Consider the following 7,520-nt stretch of genomic DNA (forward strand, 5'->3'; position numbering starts at 1 on the left):
CATACAATAAAGCAGGAGAAACATATTAAACAAATTGCTCATAACACTATTAACACAAAACATAGGCTATTAAAAGATGAAATCCTTGAAATGAAACTCCCTCCCCCCCCCACCCATCCCATTTGCAGAGGGTGAAAAAAACGACATCCATATATATTTACATGCATACATCTCCATTCTTTCACTATAATTCAACTATTATCTGCAAACACTTGTATGGGTGCCCAAAATGATCTACCGTAAATTTGGCCCCTTTAGCTCTCTTCTCCATTATGACCACCTCATATTTCCCAACTAAACACACTGAATTCCACCAAAATTGGAAAGACAACAAGGATGCATTTTTTCCAGGTTTTCAAAACGATTTGGATTGCTACAGCAGTAAGTATAGCTACCAGTCTTTTATGAATATCAGTGATGTCAACAGAAGCAAAGGGGTTAAAGATCAATCCAGCATATGTCAAGGGAACATTTACACAGTGCTCCCCCGTGAATTCGCAGTCCGAGATTCGCGGTCCCAGTCATTCATGGTATTTTCTGACCGAGAATGATCGGGCAGGAGAGGGCAGCCAGAGCGCTGGCGAGTGAAGGAAATCACTCGCGGTATGCTCCGACTGCCTCTTCCTGTACTAAAGTTGGGCCTCACCAATTAGGAGCTGCGTGTCCTTGAAAGACACAAAAGTAGTGTACCGTCTACTACTACTACGCTGAACTGCTAATACCAGCTCACGTGTTTTTTTTCTAATGCTTACAATTTGATCACAAGGAGGTTTACCGTTCCTGAGTTCCTCACTATAATAATAACTGAATTATTGATATGGATTACTAAATAGCTCCTAATGAGTTCAACAAGTTTGTTTTTGGGGGTTGTTGTTTTTTTCAGTTCAAAAAGTTTTATTTAATATAAATAACCAGTTTACAAGTACAAATAAAAAAGGCCACACAGTTAATCTGGGTGGCCAATAACAGTGGGCGATATCAAAGGCCTAAACAGTTAAAGAAAAGGGTGGATTAGGGGTTGGAATGAAGAGCAAAGGGTTAGCAACAAGGAAGATAATTTTGATTGGTGGGTGATAAAAGCAGGGGATTGGAGGAAAAAGGAAAAAGGGTGTAGCTGGGGATGAGGAGAGTAGGAAAGAAATTGGCGGGCTAAATTGGAAACACGGAGGAAAGAGCTAGGGAGGAGAGGAAAGGGTTTTTAGTTTCCCTCCCTCCCACCGCTTTGGGTGTATTAAGAGAGTGAAGGGTGAATGATGGGGATGAAGGTAGGGAATTGGGGGGGAGTGGGGAGGTCGCAGCTAATATGTTGGTGGGCCTATGACCTGAGCCTTATGATAGGCAGATTAAATTTGAAGTACTATGAATAGTAAATATGTCCTCGTGTGCGACACCGCCACGAGGTGAGGTGACTTGACGACACCGTAAGTCACCGAGAGATTAGGGAAAGTTTGGATAAGAGAGCTAGAGTCGATACCGAATAGCTCTTGGAAGGAAATCATAAATTGTTAAGAGTTAAGTTTGGTATATTTTCAAAAGTTTGAAAATTAATGTTTAAATAATATGAAATAAAGCTGCGGCCAATATTTGCCCAATAGAACATTGTAAGAGTTATTATTGGAAATGGTGATGTAGTTTAGAATGGCTGATGTATGAGTCCCAATGTTATAAATTGCACAGCAGAGAAGCATGAAATATGTACATCTCAATATGGGAAGAACCACATACAATTATTATAGGTAAATCTAGCTGCATATAACAGTCTGCAAGAGGAGAGAGGGCTGAGTAGATAACAAATAAACAATTGATTGGAGATCTAACAATACCACAGGTCAAGTGTGATATGGCATATTACAATGGGAGAGTAAAGGCGACCACATTTGTTGGTAGGAGTTGAGTGTATGGCACTTCTCTGTCTTAGCCTTTTCATATTTTGCAGTTATACACAGCGTATTCCACCAGGTGTTGTAATCTGTATTCGATAAGTTAATATATTTTAGTGCACTTAACTCACATTTCATTTAGGGCTCCTTTTACTAAGTTGCGGTAGCGTTTTTAGCGCGTGCTGAAGATTAGCGCACGCTGCCCCCCCCCCGTGTTACGTGGAAATACTAACGCCAGCTCAATGGAGGCATTAGCGTCTAGCGCATGCGCTAAAACCGTTAGCGCAGCTTAGTAAAAGGAGCCCTTAGGCGCACGTAATGTTTCCCGTGATGGTGTGCAGCTGTAAGCGAGCGTTCTGCTCTCTCGGCTTAAAAGTCAAGCGCTGGTACGGTGTATTCCGTTTCCTTATGCTTATGTCTTCACACTGAGGATACGTTCACAAAACCTTTTATCATTTTGAATTGTTGACTCAGGAGGGCTATTCAGTTCTATAGTGTAGGTTCCTCCACCAGGGTTATTTGGCACGGCCACAGTAAATGCACCGAAGCCCAGCTTAACTGAATTTAACCTGGCAGCATTGCTACCGTGGCTTTGTAAAAGGGGTTCAGTGTCAATTCTGATTTATATCATTTTTATCTTCCTTCCATATTGTTTTATATGAAGTTATTCAATTATATATACTGTTAGATGATGAGATATATAGTTATATTTCAACAGCCTTGTTAGCTTGTTCTGTTATTGGTTTTTTTTTTTAATTTTGCATACTGTTTAGGTTCTGTGACACTTTTTTTGTAACTTTAAATAAATGAAGACTAATAAAAGAGAGGCTTAAGAGACCAGAAGGAATTGTTGGTTTGTTTGTTAAATACTTTATTCTTAAATCAAGTACAATAAATACAAATATCAATTTCACTTTCAAATACACTTGACAACTTATAAATAACTCTTATAAAATATAATATTATCCCCTTTCCTTATATAATTATGAAAAATATATTGGTTTTAATGTCTGGATATAAACTTAGACTCATGAGCTCAAAGGCAGATGATCCAGTCTTCACCGAGTCTGTAGGGAAAGGGAACTTGTTGTGTAGACTTGAAAATTCACATCTGGGTATCAGACAGGCGCAACTATTGCCAGTGAGGACTGAAATTTTTTTTCCATGACTTGTATGCATGTAATAAATAAATGGCATTCTTCTCCTTTCCTTGGAGCAGTCTTTTTCTTCCCAATACGAGAGTAAATCAAAACGTAAAGGCAAAATACATTTAGGGCTCCTTTTCCTAAGGTGCGCTAGCATTTTTAGCGTGCACAAAAGAATTAGCGAGCGCAAGCCACGCGCTAAACAAAAAATACTAACGCGAGCTCTACGGAGGCATTAGCATTTAGCGCGTGCGGCAGAGTAGCGCGCACTAAGCATGCGCTAAAACTGCTAGCGCACCTTAGTAAAAGGAGCCCTTAACAGCTTTAACAGAAGTAACTGTGAGCAATTGAACACATCACTTTTTCGCATAGTTCCCATGCAAGATGACACATTTGTTGTACGGTTGTATGGTGGGTATTATTCGAGCTTATGTCCCTTTATCCAAATCGCACTCTGTCCATCATGGCGACTTGTTTGTGCCATCTGTAAGGGAACTGAGATTGAATACCTCACATGTAATTATCCCCCTCTTCTACAAAGCCGCGCTAGTGGCTGACACGCGGAAACAGCCCCGTAGCCCTTTAAATCTTTATGGGCTTTGGGGCCATTACCGCGCGGCTTTGTAGAAGAGAGTTTATGCTTTTCCTGTTGGGGCCTCAGGAATGGAATCGGCGACCTTTGTACATTAGAAAGCAAAGCAATCTTGAGGCTTTTAAGAAATTACTGAAGGGACATTTATTTTGCAATATGAAATATGGGCATCAAGAATTGCATTTATGTACGCTTGCATTGCTTGTTTTTATATATGTATTTTATGTTTTTTTTATGTATGTTTATATTATGAGCTGCCTTGGGAAAGACTAGTTATAAATAAAATAAAACAAACTAGCTCCTGCATTCCTGCATAGACTTCGTTTTTTGGCCGCTCCCGAAGCCAGGGGAGCAGCACTTCCTTTACTTCATCATTCTTTGTCTTTTGCTCTCCGGGTCGCAGTGATGCACCCATGTTCCGCTGCTGGCGACAAATCTCTCCAGATTACTCGGATCTTCTTCATACCATCTCTGGAACTGGATCGCAACCTCCACGTGCTGTTGCTTGTGCAGATCAGTAAGCTGTTTGGGAACCCATCGCGCAGACTTTCCTGTGCCCCAAGTCATCATGTGTTATGGCAAAAAAAGCAGATCCATAGCTGATATCCAAACTCGCAGCCAGTTGAAACACCATTATCCATCGGTCTTCTCTAATCAAGGCATCCGCCCTGTCAATGTGCTCTTGTGTGCAGATTCAAAGTCCATCAACAATACCTCATTATCATAGTTATCTACACAGAAAATGACTGCATGTTTGCTTTCTTATAGACTCTCCTTTGTTATAATACACCCGTTTGAATTAGGAAACACAGAGCTTCTATAGTAAGGGACATAGACAGGATAAGATATGTAGAACAAAGTAATTGGGATAAATAGATGGGTAGCTAAAGTGAAGGCAAATTATATGTGCACTTAAAATAAGAAACTAGTCTAAGTTATAGGGTCAACATAAGAACAAAAGAGCTGCCATATTGGGACAGACCGAAGGTCCATCAAGCACAGTATCCTGCTTCCAGCAGTGGCCAACCCAAGTCACAAGTACCTGGCAAGTTCCCAAGGAGTAGAACAGATTGTAAACCCTGCTAAGCTAACTGCTTTCACCACACTCTCCGGCAATGAATTCCAGAGTCTAATTACACATTGAGTAAAGAAATATTTTCTCTGGTTTTAAAATCCGTTATTTAGTAGCTTCATCACAAGCCACCTAGTCCTAATATTTTTGGAAAGGGTAAACAAGCGATTCACATCTACCCATTCCACTCCATCAATGTGGCAAATTAATCCAGATGCAGAGATAGTCAAGTTTCCACATGTATTAAACACTTGGAAGTAGAGCCAGGCTTAAGTTCCAGAGTGTGGGGGCTACTACTGAGAAGGCTCGCTGGTGGGTATCACATCATGCAATTTCTTTTGCTGACGGTACAGATAGTGATGCTCCTAGAGAGGCCCTAAGAGGCCTCCAAGATGTGAAGAAGGCTAATTCGTTCTTTTGGTACTGTGGCCCATTTTTGTTTGAAGATCTTGAAATTCAAAGATAAGTTTAAAATCTGGCCTTGTAAGGCAGTGTTTCTCAACCCGGTCCTGGAGTACCCCCTTGCCAGTCAGGTTTTCAAGGTATCCACAATGACTATGCATGAAAGACATTTCCATATAATGGAGGCAGTGTATGCTAATCAAGTTTATACAAATTCAGTGTGGATATCCTGAAAACCTGACTGGCAAGGGGGTACTCCAGGAATGAGTTCAGTAACACTGTTGTAAGGTACAGTGTAGTTTTTGCAGGAAGAGTATGATAGAGTCACACCACTTGCAGTGCTCTATCAGTTGTGCTGCAGCATTCAGGATGATGTAGCTGTCTAACATGAATTTTGCTCTAACCCTCAGACAACTGATTGCATGTATGCAATGCAAATCGTGTCAGATATATGACATATACTTGTCCCTAGACATCAAAGTTAGTCCTCCAGGTTGGAAAGGCTGGGGCTATTCTCCCTGGAAAAGCGGAGACTCAGAGGAGACATGATAGAGACTTTCAAGATCATGAAGGGCATAGAGAAGGTAGAAAGGGACAGATTCTTCAGCCTGCTGGGAACCACAAGAACAAGGGGACACTCGGAGAAATTGAAAGGGGACAGGTTTAGAACCAATACTAGGAAATTATTTTTCACTCAGAGGCCACATTACCGTAAGGATGTGCTGAGACTGGAGTCGGTCCAGAGAATGGCCACCCGGATGGTCTCGGGACTCAAGGATCTCCCGTACGAACGGCTGGATAAGTTGCAGCTGTACTCACTCGAGGAACGCGGAGAGAGGGATGACATGATCGAGACATTCAAGTATCTCATGGGCCGCATCGAGGTGGAAGAAGATATCTTCTTTTTAAAGGGTCCCGCGGCAACAAGGGGGCATTCGTGGAAAATCAGGGGTGGGAAACTGCACGGGGACACCAGGAAATTCTTTTTCACTGAAAGGGTGGTTGATCGCTGGAATAGTCTTCCACTTCAGGTGATTGAGGCCAGCAGCGTGCCTGATTTTAAGGCCAAATGGGATAGACACGTGGGATCTATTCACAGAGAAAGGTAGGGGAGGGTCATTGGGGTGGGCAGACTAGATGGGCTGTGGCCCTTATCTGCCGTCTATTTCTATGTTTCTATGTTTCTATGACACCTGGAATGCGCTTCTGGAGGACGTGATAGGACAGAGTATACTACGGGGTTTCAAAGAAGGATTGGACAAATTCCTGAAAGATACGAGGGTTGAGGGATACAGATAGAGGTAGAGATAAGTTATGAAAGGGGAGTGAAGGGTTTAGACAAGAATCACCTTACAGGTCATGGACCTGATGGGCCGCCGCGGGAGCGGACTGTTGGGTGCGATGGACCTTTTTGGTCTGACCCAGCGGAGGTAACTTCTGATGTTCTTATGTTCTTATACCCAAGCATAGTGAGGTCACAAGAGTCTGAGAAGGAATTCAAGATATACAATGAGCAGCACAGGGCCTCTAAAGGTGGAGGCATGCCAAGTGATGTGTTTTGGGGAGAATATCAAAGCAGTCCTATACACTGGACAATTATAGCCATACATCAACATCCAAGGTATGACTGAGGACACATAAAGGTAATAGAGGAAGGCGTGGAAAGGTCCCTTGATACCGGAAGGCATGCCTCCAAAACTAAACAGTGAATCAGTTAGATCAGTGGTTCCTAACCCTGTCCTAGAGGACCACCAGCCAGTCAGGTTTCCAGGATAGCCCTAATGAATATGCATGGAGCAGATTTGCATGCCTGTCACCTCCATTATATGCAAATCTCTCTCATGCATATTCATTAGGGTTATCCCAAAAACCCAACTGGCTGGTGGTACTCCAGAACAGGGTTGGGAGAAGTGTACATAATTACATGCCATCTTGTCCTCGCACATACAGTATTTAGATGCAAGTCTAATTTTTAAAACACATTCCACATGAAAAACAGCGTTTCCTTGCAAAATATAAAACTGCTGGAGAGGGTGCAGAGGCGAGCAACTAAACTAGTGAAGGGTATGGAGAAACTGGAATATGAGGAACGACTTAAAACACTGGGATTGTTCTCCCTTGAGAAAAGGAGACTGCGTGGGGATATGATCGAGACCTTCAAAATACTGAAAGGAATCGACAAAATAGAGCAGAGAAGATTATTTATATTGTACAATTTGACACGGACAAGAGGACATAAAATGAAGCTAAGGGGGGGCAAGTTCAGGACTAATATCAGGAAGTTCTGCTTCACACAGAGAGTGGTTGACATCTGGAATACTCTCCCAGGGGAGATTATTGCAGAATCGACAGTCCTAGGCTTCAAGGGCAAACTAGATGCATATCTCCTTGAGAGAGGCATATAGAGATATGGTTGGCTATAGGGTAAG

Source organism: Geotrypetes seraphini, chromosome 2, assembly GCF_902459505.1.
Source record: "Geotrypetes seraphini chromosome 2, aGeoSer1.1, whole genome shotgun sequence".
In the NCBI taxonomy this organism is placed as follows: Eukaryota; Metazoa; Chordata; class Amphibia; order Gymnophiona; family Dermophiidae; genus Geotrypetes; species Geotrypetes seraphini.